General features: G+C 36.1%; 1 protein-coding gene across 2 annotated transcripts in view; it reads left to right on the forward strand.

The window, feature by feature from the left end:
• Positions 1 to 12,060, forward strand: part of LOC131920290 (adhesion G protein-coupled receptor L3) — a 404,359-nt gene that overhangs the window by 257,896 nt on the left and 134,403 nt on the right. The gene's annotated exons all lie outside the window — the stretch shown is intronic.

Genomic DNA, 12,060 nt, shown 5'->3' on the forward strand with positions numbered 1-12,060 from the left:
TGCACCCCAAGGCTCAGATATAATTTATGAGAAGGTAGCAGAAAGATAGTAAGAATTACAAGTGGTGGATGCCTACAAGAAAACCAGGTTTTCCAGACACAGCAAGGCCATTGCCTATATAAACTCACTGTTCAAAGTATGCACAAGATGCATGTAAGGTCAAGCCAGGTAAAATCCAAGCATAGAGAGTGGAGATGGACATGAAGTCCCACCACAAAAGTCCCACCATGAACTGGGTCATGTTTGAAAGTGCATATCTGATCTTGACCCTACTTAAAGACTGTCTATGCATTGTTCTCATTTGGCATTTACAAAATAGTTTCACTTTTGCATTATAGTGTTCTTGTGTCTGACTTCTCTTCCCAATTACCCATACTTTTAACTGGTCCCACCTGCATCTTTGGAGTGTCTACTTCCAAATCATCCAACGATTGCTGTTCAGGTCTCCAAGCCTTTATTGTCACAATACCCTTTTCTTGAATTAATTCTATTTTTTCTCTCTTTTGTCTGAATAGCTTTGTGTTATCTGTCAACACCCACTCAATATGCCAATTACTTTAAGGTGGTATTCTTTGTCCCACTTAGTATAAATACCCTCTTATATGAGTTTATATAACACTCAGTCGTGTTCCCCCCCCAAACCCCCCCCCCCCCCCCCGCAGCAATTGTCAAGTATTTTTTAAGATCGCTTCCCTCTTCTGACATTGAGTCTCTTGGAAAGGAGCAGTGCTACTTTCACTTCTGTATCTCTAGGCATTTAAATTCCACTTAACTTCTCTAAGATCTCTAAATTTTTTGCTCTTTAGGGAAAACCACAGGCCCGTATTTCCAGTTACCTTCCACTGCAGCAGAAACACTGCCATTGTGAACACTTACTACCACTGGTCCCTTTTCTCTCATTTTCTCTCAAATCTGCTTCACCAGACTTCTGTCCTCAGTACTTTACTGAATGGGCCCTTCTCAAAGTCATTATTAAGTCAGTGATAGTTTCTCAAGGTCATTAGTGACATAATGTGCTAAACCAATGACCAATGATCAATCTGTGTCTTTCTTTTAAATGTTTTTTTTTGTTGTTGTTGTTCTTTGAGATTATAGTGTATAATCACATTACTCTCCCATCCCTTTCCACCCTCCAAATCTTCCCATATACTATCCCCCTGCTGTCTTTCAAATTCATGATCTCTTTTTTTTTATTGTTGTTAGGATATGTGCACATGAGTGTGTATGTTTAATGCATATGTGTATATATACACAATATGTATTTCAATCATACCTGAACAATCAGAAAAATCTGGCACTCTTGACTTTTCTCCCTGACATACTCCCATAAGAACACCTCACTTGATTTTCTTCTGACAAATTAACACTTATTTTTGCTTTTCTTCAAGAGTTTCTCCTTTTCTCTCCAAGCTGTTGGAGCTGGAGTGCTCCCAGCATAATACTTAGTTGCCTTTCCTTTGAATTGTTCCCATGGTGACCTCATTAATTTAGATTGGTATGATCTTTTTTTTAATTAAGAATTTTTTTTATTCATTTTACATACCAACCCCAGATCCCCCTCTCTTTCCTACTCCAACTCACTCCCCAGCCTTCCCTCTATAACCCACCTCCTATTCCCTCCTCTGGAAAGGTAAGGCCTCCCATGGGGAGTCAGCAAAGCTTGGTACGTTGAGTTGAGGCAGGTCCAAGCACCACCCCTGCATCAAGGCTGTGCAAAGTATGATCTGGATGCTTGTGATCACAGATGTTATCCCCTGGACAGACTATTATTTTAAAATCTAGAGTTACTGTTCCTTTTAACCTTTCAGCATCTTTCTTTCTTTGGAGTAGGCAGCACAAGCCTTCTAGAGCATAACTGAATTCTCCACCTTCATTTTTATGTTCAGTCTCCACTGTCTCAGTTACTGAGTTCCTTCTCAATAGTCACTGTCCACATCTCACTCTAAACACTCTACTGAAAGTCTCAAGGGCATGACTTGATGCTTCTGCTTGAAGACTTTTATTCTAGTTGTTTATTATGTTGATGGTGGGGCTTTTTGTTTTGTTTTAAGATAGTGTTTTATGTAGACCAGGATGGGGTTGAAATCACCATGTAGCCAAGGATGATCTTTGAACTTTGAACATACACTAGCAGAGAGATACATATTGGTCCTTAAGGTTGAAATTGATGGAACTCATCTGTAGCCTGAGTTTTTATAGTAGCTCTGGCAGTCCCAACACCTACATTCAGCGATGTATTCCACCATGTAGGTTATAGATGCATAGTGATGAAAAGAAGAAAAGTGGAGTTAAGCAACATGTTGGGAAAAGGAACACATAAAGGGGACCCAGCAGCCTTGAATTCATCCAATAGGTGCTGGCATGAGTCTTGGGTTTGAATAGTGGAAGAATTGGGAACAAGGGCACAAAATAAGCAAATTAAGCGGTTCTTGTCAAGGTGTGATCCAACTTGCCCCTGTCCTGGCTTAGTTCCTGCAAAGTGGCCGAATATATTATTTTTTTAAACCACCATCATCCTGGAAAAGACCAGTTTGTTTTCTACAGGATGATTCATTTTGTTCTGGGGTGGTGGGTACAGCTTTGCACTCATGCATAATTGCTCTCTTCTGGAGGGGAGGAAGGGTATACTATGAGGCTTTCTTCTCCCTGGTATCCAAGGTAACTATAGGTTTAGGATAGTCACCTTGCTTTTGTGCTGTCAGATTTGGAGGAATCTGACTTAGGATAGGTAGGCAGACACTCCTCGAGTGATTAACGTTCTTATACAGAGGCAAGCAGGAATCTGTCTCAAAGAAGAGAGATGGAAAGTGTGAGCAAGCTGCCAAGCTTTGGTCCTGCTTTTGTTAAAGTTGGAGACTCAAGAAAGGGGTCAATGCCTTTTAGCAAAAATGGCATATAAGTGCCTGCTACACTCTGCTCTTTGACTTCTTACCACAGGCTTTTTTAATGAGAAACTATTGACTGCACTTTCCCAAATTTCCATCCATTGCTAATGGTTCTGTGACATCAGTACTTCTGTATGTATTCAGTTATTCTGGATACCGTTAGATAGTGGAGTGGCTTCAATCAATCTACTTCAATTTGTGATGCCAAAACTACAGAGCAGAACGTTCAGACTTATTTAGATCTTTCTAACTGGTGTCGTTCAAGTACTTTATAATCAAATCAAAATAGGCAAATCTGTATTTATCAGGTTCCTCACAATTTCTTAATATACAAGCACAGTTATACACACTATTCTTCAAGAATAAAACCAAAACCCTTTTTTTCCTTTCCCACTGTGATCTAGTGTCTCTTTGGTGCCTACCACAGATCCCATGCATCGTGCTTCTTTCTTTCCCTTACTGACTGGCTTTAATTAATTCACAAATCATTTAGGTGTGTTTGAAATCTCTGCCTTTCTTCATCCCCAGAAAAAGAGTGCATGGCGTTGAACCCCAATACTACCCCATGTTGTTTGTTAATTAGCTTTTAGCAAGTTACTTCTCTAGGTTTCAGTTTTCTCTGTAACATGACGATACTAATAATTTGTACCTTTGTGGATTCTTGAGGAAAGTAAAGTTGGATGCATTTGTGTTAGGGACTGAACGACGATGATGCATGCAACTTCGTGACTTTAAAGTGGTTTTTTTTAGTGACTACTTGTTACCTGTAGGAAGAATTGCAAACATCTTGACACTGCTTGCAAAGGCTCCTAAAATCTAGACTTTACACATTGTTATTGCCATTGGAATCTTTGTGCTTTTTTGTTCTGTGTTCAGGAATTGTTTTCATTTCCTTCAATATGCTGTTCTTATCTCTGTGCTAAAAGGGACATGCTGCATGCCTCACCTCTTCTGCTAGTGTTGAACCTCAGTTTGAAAATGTCTGACTTCATGGAGCTTCTGTGATAGTCTCTATACCTGTTCCTATTGTTACAGTGCACGTCATGTTGGATTTTAATTACTTGTTTAATTGTCTGCCCTCCCCATATTATCTTGTGGAGGGAAGGGAGAACAGCTGTCATTTTAGCTGCATTCTAATTGACTGCCACTTTGAAGGTCCTCAATTAATATTGTTGAATGAATTTGAGTCTGCAACAAGGTGAGAGTCAAGTCCATAGCTGTATTTAATTTCTATGATATAGCACAGATTGCCTTGACAGCACTCAATCATTTCACCCTAAATTAAACTACATTTTTAAAGCAGTGCAATCAAACAGTTTGTTAAAAACAATACTTTTTTTTTAATCCAACAAGAGCTCTCATGAACAGTCTATTCTACAGAATTCTAGTTTCATGTTCTGTTAAAGGTTCTTATTACTATATTAAGGTCAGTTGTGTTATACAATCTAATTTTAATTAAGACTTGAAAATGCCAATACTTCACTGTAATATAAAAGGGAGTTCAGGGATTAGTCATTTTTATACGCTTAATAATATTAAATGACAGTGGTTATAAAATGAACCTTTGGTTTATTGATCACATGTGTAAATATCAGTCACTCAACTTGACTTCTAATAAAAAACCTGCAAGTTATAAACTGTTTTGAAGACTTTTTGAACATTTGACCTTTAAAATTTTGATTTGAATCAATATCTAAATCCAGATTGAATCACAATGTGCCCTATTCAGTAACGATTTTAAACTTTTGCCTTATTTTATTCTCAGCTGATAAACTTTATGTCAAAAAGTAAAAACCAAAAAAACTGAGGAAACTTGCCTTTAATTTTTAAAATTATAAAGCATATTTATATCTATATACGAATGAACATATACAATGTTCTAGATCATCAGTGTTATGGATATAGTTTTAGAACTGTCATTCAATAATTTTGTCCTTGAACAAACATCCAAAAGTATACTATAAAAACTTGAAATGACCATGATGTCATTAATGTGCTTGATGTCATTAAGTGAGATATCTTTTGGGTGAGATAATATTGTTTTTAGGATCTGATATTACAATGCTGTTATATATGTTAAACAAATAAATGCATGGGATGAGATCACACACAGAAGTCCTGAAGCTTTATTTCTCTTCCCCCAAATATTCTGAGATTTAGACAGGAGAAATGTTTAAACATGAATGTAAATATTATGAAGAACAGAGCATTATTATTGAGCATAATTATCATAAATATGGTAAAGTTTCTGCATTCAGGAAGAACTCCAGAACAGATTTTAAAGTAAGGAATAAAATATTTTTCTTATTAATTTAAGTATTTTATGGATGTGGGTGTTTTCTGCATATGCACTGCAAGAGCTTGGTGCCTTCAGAGTCCAGAAGGAGGCATTGGATTCCCTGGAAATGGAATATAGGATGGTTGTAAGCATCCCTTTGGATTCTGGGAATTGAATCCAGGTCCTCTGTAAGAGCAGCCCGTTCTCTTAAATACTCCAGCCATAGGAGTGAAATATTATTTTGATTGCTAGTCAGTTATTAAAAGTGGATCAGCAATTTCTTAGTTTAAATTTGTGTATCATTTAGAATGCTTGTTCTTAAATTTCAGATGGGCTGAATACTGTTGCTCTGTCACATCATCATCTTCCTTATTTTGTCTTTTAGGTAAACAAGTCCTTTCTGCATTAAGAAAAAAAACACAATTTTTAATTCTTGTTCAAAAGCAATGCATTATGTGTTTTTTTTTCAACTGAAATTTATGACTTATTGTCCCATTTACTCTGGATTTTATCTTAAAAATTTTGATTTTAATCCAGATTAGAGCATAATGTTCCTTATTCTGTAATGATTTTTAAACTTTTGCTTTATTTTATTCTTGAATGATGAATTTTATATTAAAGATCAAAATGAAAGAATAATCAAAGAAAGTAATTGTGTTGTTATCCGTGATAGTTTGCATCTATGGGAGTGTGTAGTGCAGGTGTCTCTTTGTTTGTTTGTTTGTTTTGTTTTTTCCTAAACTCCAACAGTCTCTTTCCTTCTAACTCATTATGGTCTCCTTAAATATCATGGGGATTGGGCCCCTTTATTCTTTGAGAAGACATTTTGGGAAACATATCAAAAACCTATAAACATAAATAAGGATGCTTTCAGTTTTCTTATTATTTCTTATTGTCATTAATTATTTCATAATAAAAGCTAGTTATGCTTGTCCAGTGGCTACTAATGACCCAAAATATATTCAGAGAAATCATATCTCTCCTAAAGGACATACTCTCGTGAGAAAGGCAGATAAATATACAAATAATCATGTTAAACATGAACAAGCTCTAAATGGGAGTCTGCTGTAATCTGAATCTCCTAATTCATATGTTGGAATTTGGTGCCTATTGTAGTGGGGACCAGAAGTGGAGCATCTGGAAAATGAGTCAGTCAAGAGTAACAAACCTTCATGAATGATGGCAGTGCCCTTAGGAAACATAGTTTGTTTCTGTCATCCACCATGTTAGGATCTACAGGGTCCTCCCTCGACACCAAGTCTGCTGGTGCTTTGATCTTGCACTGCCCAACTACAGGAACTATGAATGATAAATTAGTAATTCATAAACAACCTGGTCTAGAATGCCCTATTATAGTAACCAAAACAGGGGGAGACATCCCATTGTGTCTATCTGGAATAAGAAGTCATGAAATATATCTATTTAGTATGTGTTGCCCTTTATATACTGTTTTGTTCTTAGCCTCAGAAAACCAATGCCCTCAGAGATTTAGCCCACCCAGGTATGAATAGAAACATTGGCTAAAGTATGAATTTTCACTGCATGCCATGCACTCAGAAAGCAATCATTGAACCTTGTTTTTTGCAATTATAAATGATGCCTAGAGCAATCCTTGTAAAGATTCCTTTCTCTCCAGTAAGAGGAACAAAAGGGCCATATAAGTAAATGAATATATAAGGTACTTTTAGAGAGTGATACATGATACAAAGAAAATGGAACAGGTTCACTTGTGGAAGACTTCCACCCCCTTTCTCTGATAACAGAATACCTTTTAATAAATGAAACCTGAGCTAGTAACTGATGGAGCTCATGCTTAAAAAGCTTGTATTTGAAAATTTCAAGGGTGATAAACTTATTCATCTTTTCATAAGTTCTTCTCTAAAGTGTTTGTTTTTATGGCTTTGAAGTGTAGGAAGAAGGGCAAATGAGTTCATCTGGTTCTGCTTATTTAGTAGCCTAGGAATTACTGCTCACCTGGGTGATACATGCCACTGATGAGTTTTTCGCCATTAATTTCCTTTGAGGATGGCTCTGAAATCTTAGGTTGTTTCACAAGCAGATCCTCTTGGAATTATCATAGAAGTTGCCACTGCAAAAATAGTATATAGCTGTATCCCTGCCAACATCTTTCACAGTAGTGTTAACAAATAAATAAAGCTTCCAATTCAAATGAATATGTCTAAGGTCTAAATTAAATGAGAAGAGTTTAGAATATGTTGCGTAATGTTAGAATATGCCCAGAAACAACCTGTCCTTAATACTCATATCTCTAAATGACATGTGAATTGTTTTATTTATACGTGATTTTGTAGAAATGGTCAAATGTCAATAAGTCTAGTCAAGCAACTATATAATGTGAAAGGGGATACTTATCACTGTATTCTTCCAAACTAAAATATGATTAGACTTACCTTTATGATTAGTTTTATTTTATTAATTTGATAGAAAATATTGTTTATCCTTCTGTCCAGTGAAATTTAGTGGCAGAATAGAATGAAATTTTCTAGTGTTCATCTCCTATTCAGTTAAAGTATTTGTAAAAAGATATAGTAAATACAAAGTCCTATAAAGTGGTAAAAATAGAAGGTTCCATAAGATAAAGTCAGGACAAACCTTATTTTCTTCTAATTTAGAATATACATTCTTACATCAGAAAAAAATAAAGAAAAAACATTGAGTACTAATTTTGCTCTTTCAAATCCAAGAATCTGCCTTCCATTTAAAGAAAGTGAGTGTATATTTATCATTCAGTTTGTGTTTAAAGTACATATAAGCTTAATCCTATGGAAACCTAAAAGTAGAAATCAAAAATCCTCCTGTGATTTGACATTATCATTTATGATAAAATTATAAATATTTTAGGAAAATCAAGTATCTCTATTCTTCTATCAGGACAGAATTGTGGCTATTTAATTGACTCTGGATAGGTGGCAACAAGTAGTTCATCAACTTTTAGAGAATTTAACCTGTATTAAGTAGAAAACCATTGGATCTCATTGTGCTGTTCCACCAGCAGGAAAGGAGTCAGCATGCTCGTGCCTCTGTGCTCTTATTCCTCCAAGTTCACATGGGCCACTACTCTCTTGCTCCTGAAGGCATCGAGTCATATGCCGCCTAGGAGTTAAGTCTTGTAAGAGGTTAAATGATTACTGCATTGCACAAGACTTATTCCTTCCAGATGGCATTGTGATGTGGCTGTTACAGCAAATGAAGGGTCGATTTTGATTGCACTTACTCAGTGGAGACTCATTTCCCCCTCATTGCGGAATGGTATCAAATGAAAGTAAATGTAAGATCGAGCTATACTTATCTCTAATTTGCATATAAGGTTCAAGAAGTTACTTCCTTTGTCCAATGTTAGCCATATGGTTCCAAGCTTCCTACTCTGATGTAAGCTGCAAGGAGACTCTAGCAGTCTTTGTGCTAATACTTCCTTACAATCATTGGTTTACTTATTTTTTTTTAATTTTGACACTTTCACACACATACACACACACACACACACACACACACACATCTTGATATATCTTACTTACCTTCTTCTCTAACCCTTACTATTTTATTCTCATCTCTAACTACCTTACCTCATCCCTAACGTTCCCTTTTGAAAATTCATGACTTTTGGGTTTGTTGTTTGAAGCACAGAAGTTTAACCAGGGCCATCTGTGTGGCCATTGGATTGGAACAGTCTGTTAGAGCCTTTGGGTACACAAATGAAAGCAGTGACTTATCTCTCCTTGAATAATCCTCTTCCCAAACCTTCATCAGTGAGGCGAGGGCCAGGGGAGCCCTTCCTCCATCCATACCTACCTGTTGACAGGCATATAAACAGATGTTTTTAGGGAAAACTAAGTAATTCTTAAATTTTATTTTTAGTAACTCATTAAGAATATATTTACTTTGTTCTTCTTTAGAAAATTTGAAAGATATTTATGTTGCTTAAAATCTATTGAATGTTTCTCTAAAGACTACACCATGTTTGAGAAGATAAGATTGCTGAAATGTATCCAGATTTTTTTTTATGAAAATATTTCATCTTACAGTTCTTTGGTTGCAAAACAAAGATCATTGAGCAATAATTGGTATTAATCAAAAGGCCTAGTTTTTAGATAAAGCAGTTCTGTACACAGAGTCTTGAGATTGTTTCTCACAGATTGTATGTTATTATTGTTGGTTTTTTTTTCCAATTTAGATAGTATTTATTTTGCTGTTCTTGTGTAATTGCTCTGGCTACGGTCTTAAATAATTATGTTGAGTAGAATAGTCTGTGGTGGGCATCTTACTTCAGGCTTGATCTTAAAAAACAATATTCCAAATTTAAAGTGTTATGTGTAATGTTAGTGGAGGGCTTTTCATATATGGTCTTTATTATATTGAGGTAATTTCTTTCTATTTTTGGTTTGTCGGTGGCTTTTAATCATGAAAAGTGCTGAATTGTGTTAAATGCTTTTTCCTTCATCTATTGAGATAATCAGGTGACATTATCCTCTATTCTGCTAAGGGAGTACATCACATCAATTTATTTTATGTGTTGAACTATCTTTTCATCTCAGAAATAAATTACATTTGGTCATAATATATGGTTCTTTTAATGTGCTATTGAGTTTGGCTTGCTGGCCTTTTGTTGAAGAATTATGCATCCACATTCATCAGCGATATGACTGGTAGTTTTATTGTCTGGGGTGCTTGTGTCTGGCTTTTGTATCAGAATAGTAATGCTCACTCATAAAATGTATTTGGAAGCATTCCTTCCTCTTGAACTTTTTGGAACAGCTTGAGAAGAATTGATATTAATTCTTTAAATGTCTGGTTGAATTCACTCATGAAGCCATCTGGTCCTAGGTCTTTTATTGTTGGGAGATTTTGATTACTGATTTTTTTCTCTATACTCATCTATCACTCTCTTTGCTTCTCACTCAATTTTGAAACATATTTAGAAGATTGTTGGAGTGCATTGTTAGAGATGACCATTCCATTTATTTTTCTATTTTTACAATTTAGCAATTCTTAAATTAAATAACTAACAACAACAAAGGGGAGAACAGAAATACTGTAGTATATGTAAAAGCCATCCATTGAGATAAGATGAAAATGATCAAATTCAGATTGTTTCATGATTAAGATCATAAACATTGAGGCTTGCTCAGTAATTGAGTAAAACCAAAACTTACTATAAGCCACAGTCATCTTAGGGTCCCCCATGCTATATATATATGTAGTCTCCATGGTTCTGTGGGTTGCAGTCTGATTGTTCTTTGCTTTATATCTAGAACCCATTTATGAGTGAGTACATACCATGTTTGTCCTTCTGGGCTTGGTTTACCTCACTCAGGATGATTTTTTCTAGTTCTATCCATTTGCCTGCAAATTTCATGCTGTCATTGTTTTTCTCTGCTGAGTAGTACTCCATTGTGTATATGTACCACATTTTCTTAATCCATTCTTCAGTTGTGCATCTCCATGATGGGTAAGGTGACTTGCTGACATCCCACGCAACCTAAGTCAGAAGCTCACTTTTCAGTAAAAGGGGGGACCAGTAGGGTCCTGGCCCCCGTTTTGGGTAACTGTTGCCTTGCTTGCTGACTTTGACCTTGATATACTCCCTATGCTAATTCCCTGCCGGGTTCCACCCTCCTGAATGCTTAAGGGAAGTTCCTTGTCTGTGTATCATGCATATTACGCATTAACAGCTTAGATGCAAGATTGTAAAACATCAGCGAAATTCTGCCCTCCAGGGTTCTCCCATTGTGCTGTACACCTGTATTTAAGACCTCCTCCCTCCTTCAATAAAAGGCATTCGGCATTAAAAAAATAAATAAATAAATTTTTAAAAAAAGAACAGATAAAAATGACTGCCCACTTTCAAGCCAAGGGATAATTTCAGTTGCTTGCAGGATTTTTCAGACCATTGCTGATAAATTTTGGGATCATCTAATCTTAGAATAAATGTTCCTATCACTCAGTAGGTCCATATTCTCTGTTTGGATTCAGAAGATACCTAAAACTTTTCATTTGTTTTATCTCCTGGTGCCTGTTTTCTGGCATATCATATCCTGTTGGCATTACTACCATAGGTGACTTCCTGGTAAGCAGCTAATGCAATTGTGGTCTGGAAATGCTTCTGTGTGTCTATCAGCTCATACTTCAAACCCAGAATGACAGAACTAAGCACACAAAATAAATGTATTCAGTCTTTAAATTCACAAAAAGTCATTTAGGTGGTTTGTGAAATGTGTGTCTATGTTTAATGACGCAAACTACAGAAGTTGTAAGGCCATCTTACTTAAAAGTCTAATGATGTTGATTTGGCCAGAAGTTGGGGTAGCTTGGAAAATATCAAAAAAAAAAAAAAAAAAAAAGCAACTTTATCAAGAGGCAAATTAGTTTTTGAGGCTTGTGTTAATTGGCAGCCAAGGTGTTTCATTATGAAGCTGAATTTTTAACAGTTGTTTCTTGGTTACTATGAAAACACCAGCCAAAAGAAAACGCTGCATTGTAAAGGACCTGTCTCCCATTTCACCCAAACCCTTTGCCAGTGTGCCAATAATGTGTATCCTGTTTTAAAACACTCGTGTGGTGCCTAGAGACTATGCCTATGTTGACTCTCTACTCATGGTGTCGTCTGCATTGGAGGCGTACTTAATAATGAATGGGTTCAGGGATGATCACTTTCAAACTGCAGGTGCTGTATTTTTCTATTTTGCTGTTTTCTTTGTTTGAATGAAATCCAAGACTTTACTGGGAGAACTGTTTTCTCTTTGTAACCTACCACATAAAAGAAACCACAGGGAATATATAAATGGTAGCTACAGAGATTATTCTTCTGGATGCAGCAATGAGAAACGCGGTGCCTTGTCTGTATGTGTGGATGTACATCCTGCTGAGTCCGTAAAGGAA

This window comes from Peromyscus eremicus, chromosome 10 (genome assembly GCF_949786415.1).
Source record: "Peromyscus eremicus chromosome 10, PerEre_H2_v1, whole genome shotgun sequence".
Classification (NCBI taxonomy): domain Eukaryota; kingdom Metazoa; phylum Chordata; class Mammalia; order Rodentia; family Cricetidae; genus Peromyscus; species Peromyscus eremicus.